The sequence below is a fragment of the Mytilus californianus genome, unplaced genomic scaffold (assembly GCF_021869535.1).
Source record: "Mytilus californianus isolate M0D057914Y unplaced genomic scaffold, xbMytCali1.0.p SCAF_12, whole genome shotgun sequence".
NCBI classification, from domain to species: domain Eukaryota; kingdom Metazoa; phylum Mollusca; class Bivalvia; order Mytilida; family Mytilidae; genus Mytilus; species Mytilus californianus.
This window is the reverse complement of record NW_026262604.1, coordinates 5,149,654-5,171,561: the sequence shown is the minus strand read 5'-3', so window position 1 is coordinate 5,171,561 and position 21,908 is coordinate 5,149,654. Positions and strand designations below refer to the sequence as shown.

General features: G+C 36.7%; 2 long non-coding RNA genes across 2 annotated transcripts; both read left to right on the top strand.

Moving 5' to 3' along the window:
- Positions 1-612: 612 nt before the first annotated feature.
- LOC127721254 (uncharacterized) lies at positions 613-3,304 on the top strand. Its single transcript, XR_007991093.1, has 3 exons — positions 613-689; positions 2,040-2,200; positions 3,103-3,304. It is a non-coding gene; the product is annotated as an uncharacterized LOC127721254 (long non-coding RNA).
- A 479-nt stretch (positions 3,305-3,783) lies between these two features.
- On the top strand, positions 3,784-21,544 carry LOC127721255 (uncharacterized). The gene is made up of 2 exons (XR_007991094.1): positions 3,784-3,881; positions 21,341-21,544. It is a non-coding gene; the product is annotated as an uncharacterized LOC127721255 (long non-coding RNA).
- The last annotated feature ends 364 nt before the right edge of the window (positions 21,545-21,908 follow it).

Genomic DNA, 21,908 nt, shown 5'->3' with positions numbered 1-21,908 from the left:
TATCACGCATGGTGCATTATTTAAACAGGGCCCCAGATAGCTTCAACTGGATGAAAAAGTTGTGTAATTTTAGAACTTATACGGAATGGAATAAATAGCGAGTAGGTGTATTGGTGGCCTTGGGGTATTTCTGCTCTTAGATCGGGTTGTTGTCTCTTTGAAGCATTCCCTGTTTCCATTCTCAATATTATTTAAAATCTTGTTTACCTGCTTTGTCTTCACTTAAGTTCTTTTTTTGTTGTTGCATATGACTGGGTTATTTTTTTTAGATTATTTACATCAGGATTTTCTGCAATTGAAAACGGACTATTGCCAAGTGATGACAATAGCTCACGTTATCCCTTGGGTAAGGTGAGCTTTAAATAAGCAGATTCAAAGATTTCATTCAGTTACCTGATGTTGACGGGTTTTCCTTGTCCTGATCTTTCTCAGTTTTCTTTCCAGAAATGATATAAAGAAGGAGCAAAAGGAAATTTTAGAGTGTTTAGTTATCAAGAAGAACTGCGTGGCTGTACTCCCGACTGGTTTTGGCAAGTCACTGCCGTTTCAACTGTACCTTCCAGTTGTCCGGGAGGTTATTAACAACAGTTCTGACTGGAAAGTTTGAGTCTGTTGTCCCTTAGTAGCTCTGATGCAGGACCAGGTGGGAAAACTCTCGCACATTGGAAATATTACTGCTGCATACAAAGGTTAGTATAACTTTAAGCATGCAGTGGTAGTAAGGCTTCAATAAATGGAATAGTCTATACTATAGTTTTTAATGCCATTAAATACCTAATTTATATTATAATTATTATGTTGGCAATGTTGTATAATAAAGATGTTTATAACACCTGATAAATCAGTTAGGGGTGACATGTTATCCCCCTGTACAGTGGCGGATCCAGAACTTTTTGTAGGGGGGCCCACTGACTAACCTAAGAGGGGGCCCGCTCCAGTCATGCCTCAGTGATTCCCTATATAATCAACTAAATTTTTCCCACAAAAGGGGGCCCAGACCCCCCTTGATCCGCCTATACTGTTGGAGCTACGTATATAATTAATGCAATGCCTCTGTCTTAAGACGTTATTCCCACACCTTATGGTGCCTAGATGCAGGGCCCCCTTTTCCATTGTCCTGGATCCGCATCTGACCAGGCAAAGATGTACATGTATGCTTTATCAAATAAAATAAAATTTATTTGCAGGAACATACATTTAAACTTCAGTAAATCAACACATACACATGACTAACAGTAACATAGCAGTAATATGAAACTTAGATATACATGAGCAAAGTTAAAAAAAAACTGCAGAAGCAGTAGATCGTAGCCATGGTAGCACATTTGTCTCATTTCACCGAGAACAGATTGTATCGGTCATATTGCCAGTATTTTACAGTCGTTTTGGCCATAATGCTAGTTTTTCATACTTTGTATGAAGATATATACTACATGTTGTATTAATGAAGCACCAGAGTCCAAAAGGATGTTGTTAATTACATGTACTAATAATCTATCTCAAAACAAATACACATGCATATAAGAATACGAAGATGTCGTACATGTACAAGACTTGAAGTATAATTGCCAACTCAACTCTCCACCAGACAACAAATGACAAAGTTTACAACTATAGGTCACCATCAGACCTTCAACAATGAGCAAAATCATACAGCATAGTCAGCTTTACATGGCCCAGAAACGTGCGGGAAACTTAATTTTTAAATTAGATTGTAATTTGTGTTTAACAATGAAAAAATAAAAAAAAATATGAAAAAGTGCAGTCTAAATGACCTTGTTGGATAGCCAAACAGGTAATTTGGCAGAAATATCTCAAAATCGAGAAAATATGCCATGCATTCATTGAAATCTCAGCTATATTCATTACTGTATTGGACTTTACAACAATAAGAATTATTTCATTGAATTTCAATCTTTAATCAAACGCAGTGAAATGGAGAAAGGGTATTTGTACAGTGTACATTTAAATTATAAAAGTTATCATAGAAATATGTCTGTTTGGAAACTGCCAACCTACATTTTTTTTTTGCATTTTAGGATCATCTCCCCCAGAGTGACGATCGAATCAAAGAGGGGTTGATAGATGACATTTTTGCATCTCCAGAAACATTGGTTGGTGATCCCTATTGGAGAACTTGTTTAAAGAAGTTGAACATTAAGTTGATTGTAATTGATGAGTTTCACACAATAGCAATTTGGTAAGTGGATACAATGTTTATTCCCCATGTTCATTTCTATTCACACATTTACAGGACGTATTATGGTATACCGTTGTCTATGTAAAAAGAATAGTGGTAGGATTGCCAATGAGAACTATTCACAAGAGACCAAATGACACAGAAATAAACAACTATAGGTCACCGTACGGCCTTCATCAATGAGCAAAGCCCATACCGCATAGTCAGCTATCAAAGGCCATGAAATGTCAATGTAAAACAATTCAAACGAGAAAAAAAAAAACGGCCTAATTTATGCACAAAAATATGAACGAAAAAACAAATATGTAACACATAAACAAATGACAACTACTGAATTACAGGCTCCTGACTTGGGACAGGCACTATACAGAATGTGGCAGGGTTAAACATGTTAGCGGGATCCCAACCCTCCCCTAACCTGTGACTGTCTGTCAATCGTCAACATGTCAGACAGTAATTCAAAAACTATTCAACAAATTTGCATGAAACTTTGATGAATTGTTTCTATATATTGATGTGTACTCCTTCCCATTTTTATGAATTTTAGATTTTCAAAAATATAGAAGTAAAAAATTAAGACCACTGGTACAGAACTGTACAGCTTTCAAGAACGAGACAACCTAATACTAAAAAGTAAGCTCTTTTAAGACCACTACTTGCAAAATGTTGAACCATAACAATGTAATTATAAGAATGTATGAAAAATAAAACCCTAAACAAATGTGCTAGACAGCAACCAACAACAACCACTGAATGATAGGCTGTTACATAACAATATGGACATGCACATACATGTATTTATTTTTGTTTTGCCATAAGAATTAACAAACCAGGCAAGAGGTGCTGATATTTACCTTTTATAAAAGTTTTTATAGATGTACTTATTTCTATTTTTCTTTCAGGGGCCAAGATGAAGGAGACAGAGAAGAGGCTTTCCGAAAATGGTTTTCAAATGCAGGTGAACTAAGATCCCTCTTTCCCGATGCTACAGTATTGGCTTTAAGTGAAACTTACACTGTAAGCTTTAGGAAAAAGATCATGAAAATATTGCAGCTAGCGGAGGACACAACAGAAATTAATTTATCACCAAACAAGTCTAATATTAAACTAAACAAAATTAAAAATGAAATTGAAATGGGAATGACATGGTTAGTAGATGCATTAGAGGAAAAAAGACAGTACTTCCCACGTACACTTTTGTATTGTTCATCGATAAATGACACTTCCAAACTTTATAAATACATTGTAACAGAATTGCCACATTGTGCCAAGTATATTGAGATGTTCCATTCTGAAACTCCAGATGTTAACAAAAACATTATAATTAATGCATTGAAGGAGGAAAGTAGTGTTTTGAGACTTATTTTGTCAACCAGTGCCCTGGGAATGGGTTTAGATGTAAAAAAAAGTGTAGTGGAGTGGTATTATTTGGACCTCCAAATAATCTGGTAGATTTGCTGCAAGAAATAGGGCGAGTAGGGAGGGATGGAAATCCATCAGTTGCCATTATCCTATACAATGGATACCACGTGCAGAAGTTGAAACCGGAAATTAAGGCAATTCTTACAGCTAAAGAATGTAGGAGAAAGGATCTGATGTGTAATTTCCTCAGAAATTCAGACTTGGATGATTTGATGAAGAAAGAAAGCAGGAAACATTCATGCTGTGACTTGTGTGCTAAGTCTTGTAATTGTGAATCCTGTGATATATTACCTCTTGAAAAGTTATTTCTGTCAGAACAAGTTGTTGAGGAGCTCGAGGAGCAAGAAGATTCTGCTGTATCAGATAGCGATACTGAAGACTACAATTTGTCGGCCTATGAATACTTAAAAGATCTTGATATGGCTTTATTAGAAATACAAGATGATTAAAACAGTTGATATTTATTTATTTAATTTTTCAGTATCTGGTTTCTGTAACTTATTCAACTTTAGACTCTTTAAATTTTTTTGACTTTTAACCCCCTTACAATTGCTGTATTGCCACTCTAGATCTGGGTTCATGTCATGCCTGCAGCTGTCAATGTGACTAAAAAGATATGTAGCATATAAAAACAAATGAGACACACATCATAAGATATTTACTAGTTTTCATCTTAAAAATCCCCCAAGGGTGACTGGGGAATAGAAGTATGGTCACCATTGGTCTTCCTCCGACCGGCAGTAAAACCCTCGCCAAAGTTGGGCGTCCGTCTTGGCTGTGCGGATGTACAAATTTACAGCCACGTCCGGTCAGAATGGGGACGTTAAATCCGATGCCTCATGTAAAGAGAGTGCCACGCTCTTTGCACGTTAAGAACCCTTACAATAACTCTTTGAGGGGTCCGTAGGCGACCTGTTGCCAAGCTAAATTTCTGTCCCTATCGAATATACCCTCATTTCCCGTGGCAGTCTAAATTTCTCCGACCTTAATCCCGGACGCCCCTATTACAGAACCTACCTATTGTATTTATTGTTAATTTGTTCTCGTCCTGAATATGCATGAAATATTTGCCACTGGACGTTAAGCAAACAACAATCAATCAATCAATCGTCTGAAAAAAAAAGAGATGCGGTATGATTGCCAATCAGACAACTACCCTCCAGACTTTTCAATAACTTGATATAAGCAATTGTAGTACAACGAGAAAAACCCATGCCTTTAGTCGGCTACAAAAGGCCCCGACCAGAAAAATACGAAAAAATTCGAGAGAGAAAACCATGTCTGCCATGTCTGTCATGTCTGTCAGATATGGTTGCATATTCGCCTAATCTTGACCTCATTTCATGAAACAAGCATATATTCGGGGTCAAGTCTGCTTCTCGATTACTATAAACATGATAAACAAACAGAAAAATATATTTGGTGTGGAATTATTGTAAGATGTACATGTTATATCGAAAAGAAGATGTGGTATGATAGCCAATGAGCATGATGAGACAACTCTCCACAAGAGACCAAATGACACAGAAATTAACAACTATAGGTCACTGTACGGCCTTCAACAATGAGCAAAGCCGATACCGCATAGTCAGCTATAAAAGGCCCTGAAATGACAAATGTAAAACAATTCAAACAAGAAAACTAACGGCCTAATTTATGTACAAAAAATGAACGAAAAACAAATATGTAACACATAAACAAACGACAACCACTGAATTACAGGCTCCTGACTTAGGACAGATACATACATACAGAATGTGGCGGGTTTAAACATGTTATCAGGATCCTAACCTGGGACAGTGGTGTAACAGTACAACACAGGAACGAACTATAAAAATCAGTCTGGTTGGTTTCTGACCTTGACTTTTCATGGTTTATTGATCAACAAGTCAACTATCTTTGGTGTATAGAATTATTGCTATTGATGTATGTACTTTTGTGCTAAGTTTTGGCATGGTTCATATGACATGTATGACATTGACCTTTTTGTTCATTGTTCTTGATGATGTAATATTTGTTCTTTATAGCAAACTCATTGTATTTAACTTGATGTAGCCAACAGTATACATAGAGGATGATTATTTTTGCTCAAAATAAACATTGACAGGTTGATTGATTATTGATTTCTTCACTTGGGTTTCAGTGGCAAATATTTCATGCATATTCAAGACAATAACATGCAGTGGGACTATATCTTACTTACAACTTTGTTCAAGACCAATGTGTTCATCAAGAAAACAGTCAACTATAGACTTAATACCACTTCTTTTTTATACGACCACAAAAAAATTTTGCGGTCGTATATTGGTATGACGTTGGCGTCGTCGTTGTCGTCCGAAGACACATTGGTTTTTCGCACTCTAACTTGAGTTTAAGTGAATGGATCTCCATGAAATTTTACCATACGGTTCAATACCACAAAAGGAAGGTGGGAATTGATTTTGGGGGTTATGGTACCAACAGTTCAGGAATTAGGGGCCAAAAATAAGCATTTTTGTAAGTTCCAGACATTACTTGTGTGTTAGTTTATGGATCTCTCTGACATTGTACCACAAGGTTCCATATCACAAAGGGAAGGCTGGGATTGATTTTGGGGGTAATTGCCTCAAAATTTTAGTAATTAGGGGCCAAAAACAAGCATTTTTCAAGTTTCATTACAATTACTTGTGTATAAGTGTATGGATCTTTCTGAAATTGTACTACAAGGTTCCATATCTCAAAGGGAAAACTGGGTTTGAGTTTGGGGGTAATTTCCCTAAATGTTTAGGAATTTTGAACCAAAAAGGGGCCAAAAAACAAGCATTTTTCTAGTTTCCAGTCAATAACTTGTGTTCAAGTGTATGGATCTCTCTGTAATTGTACATCAAGGTACCATACCACAAAGGGAAGGCTGGGATTGAGTTTGGGGTTGATGAATCATAAGGAGGGTTCAAAAATTTGGGTGGGGGGAATTTTTTTTTTTCCTTTTTTTTCTTTAAAATTTTCCATTTTAAATTTGTTATTTTTGATTTATATATAAAAGCAAATTATAATGATATGGTTTGAATAGGTAAATTAAAAATTTATAAGTTCTTAGACCACATTCATTCTGTGTCAGAAACCTATGCTGTGTCAAATATTTAATCACAATCCAAATTCAGTGCTGTATCAAGCTTGAATGTTGTGTCCATACTTGCCCCGACTGTTCAGGGTTCGACCTCTGCGGTCGTATCAAGCTCCGCCCAGCGGAGCATTTTATTATATTAAGTTACTGTGTTTAATTCGACTAAGATATAAATTGAACTAAATAATGTGCACTAATAACTTCATCACTCAGGAAAGCACATTTAACCAACACCACCTTTTATAAGTTTTATCAACAACTCTTTACATGTACATATAGGGTAAATATCCGCATGCTGGTCGCCTTGTGAACAAATCTGTAAAAGTTTGGTTTTTATCTCATTGTTGTTTTGTACAAACGTGCTTGCTGTTTTCATAAAGTCATTTCGGGCCTTTGTACAGCTTGCTATAGGTTTTACTCAAAGTCAGAGGTGGAACTGTGAACTTTAATACAGAAAAATAAGTTGGTTCCTTTTGAAAAGTTGTCTCATTAGAAATCATGCCACATTTTTATAAACATGTTTGTGTAGGTAGTTATGCTGCCTAATCAAAATGACCATAATATTCTGCAACTAAACTGAAAGTATTTCATTACTTTGTTGTTGGGTTGATGTCTCATTGACTTATGACACACATTTTTTTTAATATCAGCAACAAACTACTAAAAAAAGTACCAGCTAATTAAGATTATGACTTAAGAGAAAATTAAACCTGCACACTTTATTCACAATAATTTAATTCCAAGCAATATTTTTCAAATATGTGGGTTTCGAAGGCGATGGAAGGGGACTGTTGGTTGATGTCGATGAATCAATGTACGAAGTCCTATAAATGCACTGTCAAATGGGTTTTTGTCTTTTGTTAGCTCCTAGCATTTAATTATTCTTGAAGTTTTATATGTAAGTACATTTTCTTGTAGTAGGTCTTTTGCAATTTTCTGAACATCAGCTTGGTATGACGGTATATGGTGGAACCCCTTCTTTACTGTTAAATTGGTAATGTTATCAAAATGGCTTCCAAAATTAACTAGGTGAGGATACTCTTTAGAGTGTTGAAGGATACTTTCCTTTGTCTGATGTCCTGAACATGTTACTTTTGTATCCTTGTTCAACATCTCTAAGTATTTATCTAAGCTTATATTATTGTTTGTTCCACCTTGCAGATTTACAAATCTATTAGCAATTAATCTTTCTGATTGGTCAGGTGGTAAGACACCCGAAGTTAGTCACTTAGTTTTTTTTGCATTTTTAATGCATCTTTCTTTAATTTGATTGACTGTTGGACTTTTCTAAAACATTTAATACAGACGCCATTGTCCTTGTCTACTTCGGCGTTTTCTTCAAAACAAATAACAACACTAGAAATTATTGCGATTCTCTCTGAGTTCTGCTGAAGTTTCAGTTTGAACGGTTTTTTTCAACACGTTCTCCCGTTGAGGAGATTTCTATCTGGATGAAAGAAAAACCGCATAAAACACAAATGTTTGTTCTTACTGATATTTTCCTTGGGGTGCATACTTCACTTGATGCCATTTTAACCTCGGAAGGCAATAATACAAACTATTATTACAGTTGTATGTTACGAAACGTTTTTCGCATGGGGCTGCCATTTTTGTTTATATACATTCGGAAGACCTCTAGACGCTACTAAGACTCCTATGCCAGTCCAATACCCTAACAGTTTGTAGCACCTTCGCTGATTGGCTACAGCAAATTTGACCCTAGACATGACCCTCAAGCGGCTGTTGTTAGATCTCCCACGCGCCACATATAAACAACGAGGAGCAAGTGCGGAGATTTAATTTTAATTAGATTGGAGCGCTCAATTTGTGTAAAACTATTCATTCTTAGGGACAAAAAGAACAGAATGTTAATGCTGTTGTATAATATTCTAACAAAATTGAAAATATTGGGACCTCTTTTTTTATGCGACAACAACTTTTGCAATTTTAAACTTTAATTTCTTCACTTTTATATCTTTCAATTCGTTCTGGGGGTATAAAAAGTACTCAATTATCAGGCTTATTATATTTCAAATTTCAGATGAATCATTTGAGAAATAAAAAAGTTATGAGCACTTTCATATAGTCCTGTACTTGCCAATATTGGTCCTGTCATTGTAAACGTTGCTCAGGCCACGTTTTCGCAAGTTTTGAAAATATTGTTTCGTTTTTTTTTTTTTATATTTAAATATTAAATAATGTAATCTTATTATATTTCAAATTTAAAATTAATCCCATGATAAATAAAAGGTTATTAGCATTTTCATTTTGGCCCTGTCATTGTTTTGTCATTGTCCTATCATTGGTCTAGTCATTAGTGTACGGTAACTAATTGTGCAGTAGTAAACGTGCGTTTACTTTTTACAAAGATTGATTGATTGATTGTTGGTTGCTTAACGTCCAGTGGCAAATATTTCATGCATATTCAGGACGAGAACAAGTTCACAATAAATTCAATAGGTAGGTTCTGTAATAGATTAAGGGATTAAGGTCGGAGAAATTTAGACTGCCACGGGAAATGAGGGTATATTGGATAGGGACAGAAATTTAGCCTTGCAACAGGTCACATACGGACCCCTCAAAGAGTTGTTGCAAGGGTTCTTAACGTGCAAAGAGCGCGGCACTCTCTTTACACGAGGCATCGGATTTAACGTCCCCATTCTGACCGGACGTGTCTGCAAATTTGTACATCCCGCACAGCCAAACGGACGCCCCACTTTAGCACGGGTTTTACTGCCGGTCGGAGGAAGACCAATGGTGACCATACTTCTATTCCCCAGTCACCCTTGGGGGTTTTTACAAAGATTGTTTGATTGATTGTTGGTTGCTTAACGTCCAGTGGCAAATATTTCATGCATATTCAGGACGAGAACAAATTAACAAATTAACAATACATACAATAGGTAGGTTCTGTAATAGGGGCGTCCGGGATTAAGGTCGGAGAAATTTTGGCTGCCACGGGAAATGAGGGTATATTGGATAGGGACAGAAACTTAGCCTGGCAACAGGTTACCTACGGACCCCTCAAAGAGTTGTTGCAAGGGTTCTTAACGTGCAAAGAGCGTGGCACTCTTTACACGAGGCATCGGATTTAACGTCCCCATCTGACCGGACGTGGCAGCAAATTTGTACATCCCGCACAGCCAAACGGACGCCCCACTTTAACAAGGGTTTTACTGCCGGTCGGAGGAAGACCAATGGTGACCATACTTCCATTCCCCAGTCACCCTTGGGTTTTTTTTTACAAAGAACCAGAAGACGAGCCACTTAATTTCACGTTAACGCGGACGTAAACGCCCGTTTACTGTGAAGAAAATTAGAAGAGGCGCCTTTTTGGCGTTAACGCGGAGGTAAACGTGAGAGTAAACGCATGTTTACTTTTTACGTCTACTAAAATTTTGCAGTTAACGCAGAGTTAACGCGGCGTTTACATGAAGTGCACGCGAGTAAACGCCGCGTGAACTTTTTCCGCGCGTCTACATGTAATGGTTGGTCTCCACCCAACTGTATTTTGCCAGCTATTTTTGATATTCAAATTGGAATTCCATCTAAATTACTTAAACATGCATAATCCTTTTTTTTTTATTCAACAACAGTATTGCACACACTGTTAACAATTACTCCACTGACACAGCTATCTCAGTGAAGGTCCCTGTTTCATTAGTAACAGAAGTTCCGGGATTCTTTAGGTAGATAAACTGTATATTGTAAGTCTTTTACAAAAATATAAATATGACATCAATAGATAAATAATGCTATTATATTATAATAAAGTATGTATATCATCTGGCGTTATTATCGGAATTTCAGAGTTCATCCGAGATAGGGATGGTTTATAACCTATAACCAATTTCCATATGTTTCCGGATAACGGTTATTTTAATCAATATTGCAATAGATTGTAATTAGCTTTATCTACATCATTATTCAGGCAAGACAGTTATAATTTGAAAGATTGATAGTCATACTGTAATCGAAAGACAATTGTGCTGTGTTTTTGTAATGTACATACATCGTGCTTATATAAATATTGCAATGTACATCATACATGCATCATGTATGTTTAAGTTAAATAAATATACAACATTAGATAATAAATTAACTAATACACAAAGTTAACATTACTAACCATGATAACAGATCATACAATTCAAAAACACATAAATATTTTTTCTAATATAGCTTTTCTTTCTGTGTTAAAAGATTTGCTTTGTAGAATAAGCCCATATCTAAGCTCTGTTTTAAATACAGAAAATACATGCATAATCAATTGATACACTAGACCGTGTTGGAGATTTAAGCTGTATTGTTGTAATTGCTAGTGTACGATTACTGTCCTTGGCCCAATCATGATCGGAAATAAGAGATTCATATCCACAATTTACTCTAACTTTGAACTACTACAACGTCCGTATGGACCAAAGCTATGTTGTCCTGTGATACTGCTGGGCGTTCACGTGAAAGGCACATGTTTTCTTTTGTATAGTCAACATTTGCAGTTGCATAGTGGCTATATAGGGAGGTTTTTTTTACAATCACGTGTTGATTTTCTAAGTAGATATAGGAAGATGTGGTATGAGTGCCAATGAGACAACTCTCCATCTTATATTTATATTTCCAAAACAGTCTAGTGTATCAAATGATTGTGAATATTTAAGTAGGTTAGTTGGAATTCCAATTTGTAAGTAACAAAAAGCTGGCAAAGGAATAAGTTTAATAAAAGTGTCTTACTTAACATACGTTGGGTGGTTATCAAGAAATGAATATGGACACTTTATTTCCACTTTTCTTTGGGATGTTGTTATGTACATCTACATACAGCTTTCCCGTCGACGCTGTGTCTTATACCTGGCTATTGTTAACATATTAACAACTTCTGTCACTTCAAATGAATTTCATGAAATTTTACTGTTAATAATTCTAGCAATGGGTCCTTTTTTTCGACCCCAGAACATTCACCTACAATGTTCATGAAAAATGTTTCTGATGGTTGTCTTCACCGAGACTTGATGTCGTTAATAACCGTTTCTGATGATTATTAGATGATTGTCATTTTATTTGATTCCCCAAGGGTGACCGGGGAATAGAAAAATGGTCACTACAGGTCTTCTTCCGACCGGCAGTAGAACCCTTGCCAAAGTGGGGCGTCCGTTTGGCTGTGCGGGATGTACAAGTACGCAGCCACGTCCAGTCAGAGTGGGGACGTTAAATCCGATGCCTCGTGTAGAGAGAGTGCCACGCTCTCTGCACGTTAAGAACCCTTGCAACAACTCTTTGAGGGGTCCGTGGGTGACCTGTTGCAAAACAAAATTGCTGTCACTATCCAATTTTTCCTCATTTTCCCGTGGCAGTCTAAATTTCCCCGATGGCTTACATTACAGGACCTACCTATTGTATTTATTGTTAATTTGTTCTCGTCCTGAATATGCATGAAATATTTGCCACTGGACGTTGAGCAACCAACAATCAATCAGTCATTTTATTTGATCAACACAACTGATATCATGCTACAATATTCTGCCACCTTATCCTAATTCATGTCGGGTCCGTAGGTGACCTGTTGCAAGGCTAAATTTCTGTCCCTATCCAATATACCCTCATTTCCCGTGGCAGTCTAAATTTCTCCGACCTTAATCCCGGACGCCCCTCTTACAGAACCTACCTATTGTATTTATTGTGAACTTGTTCTCGTCCTGAATATGCATGAAATATTTGCCACTGGACGTTAAGCAACCAACAATCAATCAATCAATCCTAATTCATGTCCGCGATTTGTCTAACCTTTGTTCATTACATGTACAGATAGATGTAAGGTGACTGGACAAAAAAAGTAACTTTCTTCCATCCGGCAGTGAAACCCTTGCTAAAGTGGACCGACGGCCCCCAATGTGTCTTCAACACAGCGAGAAAATCCCGTACCCGGACGCGGGCTTCAGCTGTCCCCTAAACAAAATGTATACTTGTTCAATGAGAATGGACGTAACACTAAACTCCAACACATATAAATGAACTAAAATTAAAAAACATACAAGACTAACAAAGGCCAGAGGCTCATTGACTACAAGGCATTTAAAAATGATCTTAATTCTGTTTGTTCTTATGTTGTGTGGCTGCACCACTATGTCTCAGTTTAGAGTGCTTAACACTATAATCAGTTTAAACCCTGTCACACTAGGTAGGTCCTGCAATAGAAGGCTTCCGGGATGAAATTCGGGGGAATTTAAACTGCTACTTGAAAAGGATGGTAAACTTGATAGAGACAAACCTTTTTTTCTTGCAACAGGCCACCTACGGACCCCTGAAAGACTTGTTACAAGAGTTCTTAACGACCCGAGAGCGTGGCACTCTTTACACGAGGCATCAAGTTTAATGTCCCCATTCTGTTGCGTGCGTGACTGCGTACTTGTATATACCGTACAGTCAAATTGACGCGCCACTTGAGCAAGGGTTTTACTGACGGTCGGAGGTAGACCTGCAGTGACCATATTTATTTTCCCTAGTCACCCTTTGTGGGATGTACTTCTTGAATGTAGGTCTTTCGAGTGTCCCCAGCTGCAATTTGAAAAGTTGACTTCCGTATAGTGCGAGTCTTTGGAGAATTTCTAATGAGATGCAGATATTTGGGTACGCACGGTTGACGTGCACCTGTAGTATGCTGTGTTGTCCAAACTATTGGTAGTGCGTGGTTGCTGAAATGTTTCCATTGATGGCTGTTGTGTCCATCTGTCTAGTACTTGATAACATACGCGGTGATTGATGTCGTGTCGATAGTTCCCTCATCATAGTGACATGCGGTTTTCGTTGAATGTAAGCAGTTCGGCGATTACATGTTCGTGATCTGGATTGGCTACCATGTAATTGGCCTTATCAATGTCGTCATAGTGTGGTCTCTTTATTCAGCATTCTTTCATCATGTTGAGTTCTATCTGTCGGCGCTATTACAGGACCCTTCTATTGTAATGTTTTCGTCTTGAACATGCCTGAAACACTTGCCACTGAATGTTAGCAACCAACAATCAATCTATCATCAAGATCATCGTTCTGAGAACATGATTATATATGTCACGTGGTAGAGTTCGCAATGTTTGCACCGGATTTTGAAGTGTTTGTCATAACAATAAGAAATGTCCCCTGCACCTTACATTAATGACACCTTTAATTTTTTCATTGTAAAGATATTAAGACGACAATAACAAAATATTCGGAAACAAAACATGACAATAAGAAAACGCCAACAAAACAGTTACGAATAAATTCATGGTAGAGCTACATGCACCCCACAAAAAAAAACTGCAGTTAACTCTGGTGTTTTAATTTGCAAGGGGCAACATTTCCACCAGCATACGTCAGATTAGTATAAAGAGCACCATACTAGAAGTATATGTCTGAAATCTAGATGTTGATTTTTATGCCCATCGTGGGGGAATTATGTTTTGCGGTCTGTGCGTCCGTTGGTTCGTCCTTCCGTCTGTTCCGCTTTAGGTTAAAGTTTTTTTTCAAGGAAGTTTTTTGAAGTCCAATCAACTTGAAACTTAGTACTCATGTTCCCTATGATATGATCTTTCTAATTTTAGTGCCAAATAAGAGTTTTGACCCCCAATTTGACGATCCACTGAACATAGAAAATGATGGTGCGAGTGGGGCATCCGTGTACTATGGACACATTCTTGTTTAAAGTGTAGTTCGTATATATCTAGATTAGTATTTGCTCAACGTCCAGTGGTAAATGCTTCATGCATGTTCAGTACATGAACAATTAAACAATCAATAATCTAATTAGGTTTACAAGGCATGTCGAACGGGATGAGAGGCGGGTCATTTTTACTGCCACTGACAAGTAAGGTTATGTTGGAAAGGGGCGTATAATTTTCCTTGCAACGTGCCACCTGCGGAATCAAAGAAGATTTGATACATGGGCTGTTGAGAGTGCCAATAGCGTGCACCACTACACAAGACATCGGACGTTCTTATTTCCGACAGGGCATTGCTGTGTATTTTTACATCCCGCACAGCCGAGCAGTTACTACTTAATCAAGGGTTTACCTGTTAAACAGTTGAAACTATATTTCTAAAACCCAGTCAACCCATAGGGTGCTTAAGGACATAAGGATTACATAGTAGTATATCTTTGATAGTTTTTCAATCGAAACGTGTTAACATTTGGAGGATTTAGTATCGGACAGTGTTAAGACATTTGTGTTTTCTAAGAAATCTCAAATGTTCTCTGTCTGTCCGTGAGATGTCGTGTCATGAAGCCTACAACTCTTACTACCGGAATTCACTTTAAGTCACCAATTAAACAATACGTAAATTTCGTATTAGAATCAAAACACCTTTTTTTGCTTATTGGTTGATAAACATCCAGTAGCAATGAAAAAAAAACCACGACTACCAACCAATATGGCCGACATTGGCTATAACAAACCATGTTTAGTAGCTATTGATTGCTTGACGTCCAGTGGTAAGTATTTCATGCATGTTCAGGACGAGAACAAATTAATAATAGATATAAGAGGTAGGTTCTACAATGGAAGCCGTAGGTCGGGGAAGTTTAGACTGTCACTGGAAAAATAAAGGCAACAGTAGTATACCGCTATTCGAAATTCATAAATCGATTGGGAAAAAAACAAATCCGGGTTACAAACTAAAACTGAGGGAAACACATCAAATATAAGAGGAGAACAACGACACAACAGAAACACAACACTAAAATGCAACACACACAGAAACGAACTATAATATAACAATGGCCATTTTCCTGACTTGGTACAGGATTGATTGATTGTTGGTTGCTTAACGTCCAGTGGCAAATATTTCATGCATATTCAGGACGAGAACAAGTTCAAAATAAATACAATAGGTAGGTTCTGTAATAGATTAAGGGATTAAGGTCGGAGAAATTTAGACTGCCACGGGAAATGATGGTATATTGGATAGGGACAGAAATTTAGCCTTGCAACAGGTCACCTACGGACCCCTCAAAGAGTTGTTGCAAGGGTTCTTAACGTGCAAAGAGCGTGGCACTCTCTTTACACGAGGCATCGGATTTAACGTCCCCATTCTGACCGGACGTGGCTGCAAATTTGTACATCCCGCACAGCCAAACGGACGCCCCACTTTAGCACGGGTTTTACTGCCGGTCGGAGGAAGACTAATGGTGACCATACTTCTATTCCCCAGTCACCATTGGGGGCGACTTGGTACAGGACATTTTAAGAAAAAATGGTGGGTTGAACCTGGTTTAGTGGCTAGCCAAACCTCCCGCTTTTCTGGCAATGTTAAATATAACATTAAAATGACAAGATTACATGACAGGACTACAATACAAATAAATGTGAGAACATACAGGACAGAGACACACACAAATAATAGCTATGAAAAGGTACCAGGTATATAATTTAATACGCCAGACGCGCTTTTCGTCTACATAAGACCTATCAGTGACGCTCAGATCAAAAATGTTCGAAAGCCAAAACAAGTACAAAGTTGAAGAGCATTGAGGACCAAGAGTTCCAAAAAGTTGTGTCAAATACGGCTAAGGTTATTTGCCTGGGATAAGAAAATCCTTAGTACGGTAGTGTCACCTATATTCGTGGATATAAGACTATTCAAACGGAATGCGGTAAAACTAATAAATAGCCATTTGTTTTTTATGTTGATAATGTTACCTTAGAACTTCTTTAAAATAATACAAGTTAGTTTGATTCTTTCCGTTTCATAGTTTCTTTGATATGACCTACATTTCTAGTGTAAACAAATCGGCATTATATGCCAAGTACGTCACCTATTTTCGTGGGAAAAGTTCGTTCTAAAAATAACACAAGAAGAACACAGAGTATGGAAGCCCAGTGGTGAGCATTAAAATGGTAATTTTATACAATAATATTTTTGTACATATTCAGTTCAGTAAAAATAAAAACATTGTTTTTAAAAACCAAGTATTTAATTTTGATTTTTTGGAGACTGAAAACCTTACAAAAATAAAAAATGAAAACACCCAAAAAGATTAAAAAAAAAAATTTTTTAACTTTTAAAAAATTATTAAAATTATAAGTAACAAAATAAAATTAAAAGTTGCTAATAACAATTATTTTTACTTACCATTAATTAAAAAAAATGTGCTTAAAGATACAGTTCAGTCAATTTTTTCCTTTGGAATCATGATTTAATTTCTTTCCACAGAAGATAAAGTTCATATTTACAAAATCAAGCAAATGTTCACAACTCAAAAGTGTTCCAACTGTTAATAAAGAACTGGCAACAGTAAATGTCTTTAAATATAAATAACTGGAAACGGTCAAACAATTATCAAATGTATATCGTTATCATTATTCTTCAGTTTCTTTCTGTTTGCAGGGTAAGCCATGACATGGGCAGTAAAATTTATCTGACCTGCGTAGGACTGAGACATCACAGCAAAATTTAAGATGAGTCCAATGATCACATTGTAGAAATTCACATTTGGCCCATTGTGTGAATACAATGGAGATGCAATCCTGTAACTCCTTTGGCTGCCACATGTTACAAACACAACACAATGTGTTATCATCATCTTGATCATCTTCATCTGTAATTGAACCGTCAGAAACAACTATTTTTTGTAGTCCTGATGGACCTGGCTGTTGTGAATCTTGTTGATTCTGCTTTAATTTCTTGTTTGTGGTTGTTGAACTGGAAGAAGATGATGAACCATTTTGTTTACGTTTAGTTGTTGTTTTCTTAGCATTTTGGTTAATGTTATGTTTTGTTGATTTATTGTTTGTTTTAGACTTGGTCCTTGACTTTGACTGTGCAATGTACTCCTTTATTTCTTGACGTGTCTCTGGTTCTGTAATTGCCTTTCCTGCTACTATCTTGTAGATGGAACGTCTTTCCTGTTTTGGTGGATTTTTCTTGGACAAATTTGTTGATTTTTCAGTGAAGAAAGTTGTATTTTCATCTGGTTTTTCGTCAGTAATTTTTTCAGCTACATAAATCTGAATGTTTTCATTTTCCTGGTTTGATAATATAGGTTCTGTGTCTGCATTTATCTCTGAATCGGACATTAAATTAACTGGTTCAGTTGTTTCATTTTCAATGGCAGGGATATCATCAACTTTGGTATTTTCTTCTGATTGGCTCTGTCTATGAATAGCATCAGAAATAGAAAACAAGGACTGATCTATAGCATCTCTATCTAACGGGTAAATACCAGATTTACGGAAAGCAGACTGCAAATTTGAAGGAGAAAGAGCAGAATTGTAGGATTTGCAGGCAATAGAGCATAAGTTGTATTTGTTAATTACTGCTGAATGGGTACGTTGGAATTTATGACATTCTGAACTGTAGATTCTTGCGAAAGGCCCAAAACAACCAACATCCATGGGCTGAAGAACATGGCTGGTGTGAGGAGGCAAAACATACAAGATAATTTTTTTCTCTACTGCCCAATCAATGATATCTGGTGTTATGTGAGTCCTGTGACCATCATACAGAAGAAGAATATGTTTGTCCTGCATACCAGTGACGTATTTTATGAAATGATTTTCCAGGTAGGACTGAAATATCTCTGAATTGGACCATCCAGTTTCACTGACAGACCCATCAGCACCAGGTGTGGCCCCTTCTAACAACTCCTGTCTCATACGTTTACCAGCGAAAATAAAATAAGGTGGAATTTGATGTCCTAAGGCATTACCACATCCCATTACAGTTGTTGTTTGACCTTTTTCTGAAGACAAGGTAGAGGGTACATACTCTGCAGAGGCCACAACATTTGGTGGTTTATAGTTTGGTTGTAAACCCTTCTCATCAACATTATAGATACTCTGTGGTTTGTCTTTTAGCTGATATTTTTCCATTATACGGTTAAGTTCATCAAAGTACCTGTAAATTGATGCCCTTGAGGTTGCCTTTGCTCTAAGTTCTGAGATGGTTTTAGGTCTCCATACCTTTAGTTCAGGCCATCTACCCATGAAGCTGTAAAACCATCTCAATGACAGCTGCTTGTCGTCTTTTGTCTTTATACCCATGTGAACAGCATACTCAGATCCAAGATCCACCACTTCAGCTCTGGTGTATGCATATCCTACTGCACCCATTTCTTTTATGTGCTGAACCAATCTTGCCTCCTGTTCACAGTCAAACACTGGTGGTGGTCCAGACTTTACGTTGTCTATAGAGATGTGGCCCAATACACGGTCTCTTAGTGTCTGTTCAGGAAGACAATACTTCCTTGCAGCCTTGGCAACACTAAGCTTCTTGTCAGTAACATCCAGATAAGCATTAGTCAGTTTTGTTGGTGAATACGACTTGTATTTCTGCCTTTTAAGTTGAACCTGTAAAATATTAAAAAAATAACACTAATAATTTTGTGATACACAAAACTTTTAACAAAACAAATAAATACATAATACAATAAAATTGTGTATACAAATCCTCTATACTACCCAGTAATCAACGTAATTTGTACTTAATTTACAAGAACTGTGCTCAATAACTCCTTTGAAGTTCATTTGATAAACCAAAATTCATCTTTTATCGCTAAAATACATCAAAAACATATAAGATTATGACACTGATTGCGTTCCATAGATTTTTTTGGCTGACAGGGAATCTCCATGTTAGTCACGTGATATTGTTCATTAGAGAGTAGAGTAACCAGACGACACTTGGATTTTGGATAATAACTTTGGAATAAAGGTATCGAAGTCGATGGAAATTAGTCAAATTATAATAATAGAAATATGTCTGTTTGGAAACTGCCAACCTACATTTTTTTTTTGCATTTTAGGATCATCTCCCCCAGAGTGACGATCGAATCAAAGAGGGGTTGATAGATGACATTTTTGCATCTCCAGAAACATTGGTTGGTGATCCCTATTGGAGAACTTGTTTAAAGAAGTTGAACATTAAGTTGATTGTAATTGATGAGTTTCACACAATAGCAATTTGGTAAGTGGATACAATGTTTATTCCCCATGTTCATTTCTATTCACACATTTACAGGACGTATTATGGTATACCGTTGTCTATGTAAAAAGAATAGTGGTAGGATTGCCAATGAGAACTATTCACAAGAGACCAAATGACACAGAAATAAACAACTATAGGTCACCGTACGGCCTTCATCAATGAGCAAAGCCCATACCGCATAGTCAGCTATCAAAGGCCATGAAATGTCAATGTAAAACAATTCAAACGAGAAAAAAAAAAACGGCCTAATTTATGCACAAAAATATGAACGAAAAAACAAATATGTAACACATAAACAAATGACAACTACTGAATTACAGGCTCCTGACTTGGGACAGGCACTATACAGAATGTGGCAGGGTTAAACATGTTAGCGGGATCCCAACCCTCCCCTAACCTGTGACTGTCTGTCAATCGTCAACATGTCAGACAGTAATTCAAAAACTATTCAACAAATTTGCATGAAACTTTGATGAATTGTTTCTATATATTGATGTGTACTCCTTCCCATTTTTATGAATTTTAGATTTTCAAAAATATAGAAGTAAAAAATTAAGACCACTGGTACAGAACTGTACAGCTTTCAAGAACGAGACAACCTAATACTAAAAAGTAAGCTCTTTTAAGACCACTACTTGCAAAATGTTGAACCATAACAATGTAATTATAAGAATTTATGAAAAATAAAACCCTAAACAAATGTGCTAGACAGCAACCAACAACAACCACTGAATGATAGGCTGTTACATAACAATATGGACATGCACATACATGTATTTATTTTTGTTTTGCCATAAGAATTAACAAACCAGGCAAGAGGTGCTGATATTTACCTTTTATAAAAGTTTTTATAGATGTACTTATTTCTATTTTTCTTTCAGGGGCCAAGATGAAGGAGACAGAGAAGAGGCTTTCCGAAAATGGTTTTCAAATGCAGGTGAACTAAGATCCCTCTTTCCCGATGCTACAGTATTGGCTTTAAGTGAAACTTACACTGTAAGCTTTAGGAAAAAGATCATGAAAATATTGCAGCTAGCGGAGGACACAACAGAAATTAATTTATCACCAAACAAGTCTAATATTAAACTAAACAAAATTAAAAATGAAATTGAAATGGGAATGACATGGTTAGTAGATGCATTAGAGGAAAAAAGACAGTACTTCCCACGTACACTTTTGTATTGTTCATCGATAAATGACACTTCCAAACTTTATAAATACATTGTAACAGAATTGCCACATTGTGCCAAGTATATTGAGATGTTCCATTCTGAAACTCCAGATGTTAACAAAAACATTATAATTAATGCATTGAAGGAGGAAAGTAGTGTTTTGAGACTTATTTTGTCAACCAGTGCCCTGGGAATGGGTTTAGATGTAAAAAAAAGTGTAGTGGAGTGGTATTATTTGGACCTCCAAATAATCTGGTAGATTTGCTGCAAGAAATAGGGCGAGTAGGGAGGGATGGAAATCCATCAGTTGCCATTATCCTATACAATGGATACCACGTGCAGAAGTTGAAACCGGAAATTAAGGCAATTCTTACAGCTAAAGAATGTAGGAGAAAGGATCTGATGTGTAATTTCCTCAGAAATTCAGACTTGAATGATTTGATGAAGAAAGAAAGCAGGAAACATTCATGCTGTGACTTGTGTGCTAAGTCTTGTAATTGTGAATCCTGTGATATATTACCTCTTGAAAAGTTATTTCTGTCAGAACAAGTTGTTGAGGAGCTCGAGGAGCAAGAAGATTCTGCTGTATCAGATAGCGATACTGAAGACTACAATTTGTCGGCCTATGAATACTTAAAAGATCTTGATATGGCTTTATTAGAAATACAAGATGATTAAAACAGTTGATATTTATTTATTTAATTTTTCAGTATCTGGTTTCTGTAACTTATTCAACTTTAGACTCTTTAAATTTTTTTGACTTTTAACCCCCTTACAATTGCTGTATTGCCACTCTAGATCTGGGTTCATGTCATGCCTGCAGCTGTCAATGTGACTAAAAAGATATGTAGCATATAAAAACAAATGAGACACACATCATAAGATATTTACTAGTTTTCATCTTAAAAATCCCCCAAGGGTGACTGGGGAATAGAAGTATGGTCACCATTGGTCTTCCTCCGACCGGCAGTAAAACCCTCGCCAAAGTTGGGCGTCCGTCTTGGCTGTGCGGATGTACAAATTTACAGCCACGTCCGGTCAGAATGGGGACGTTAAA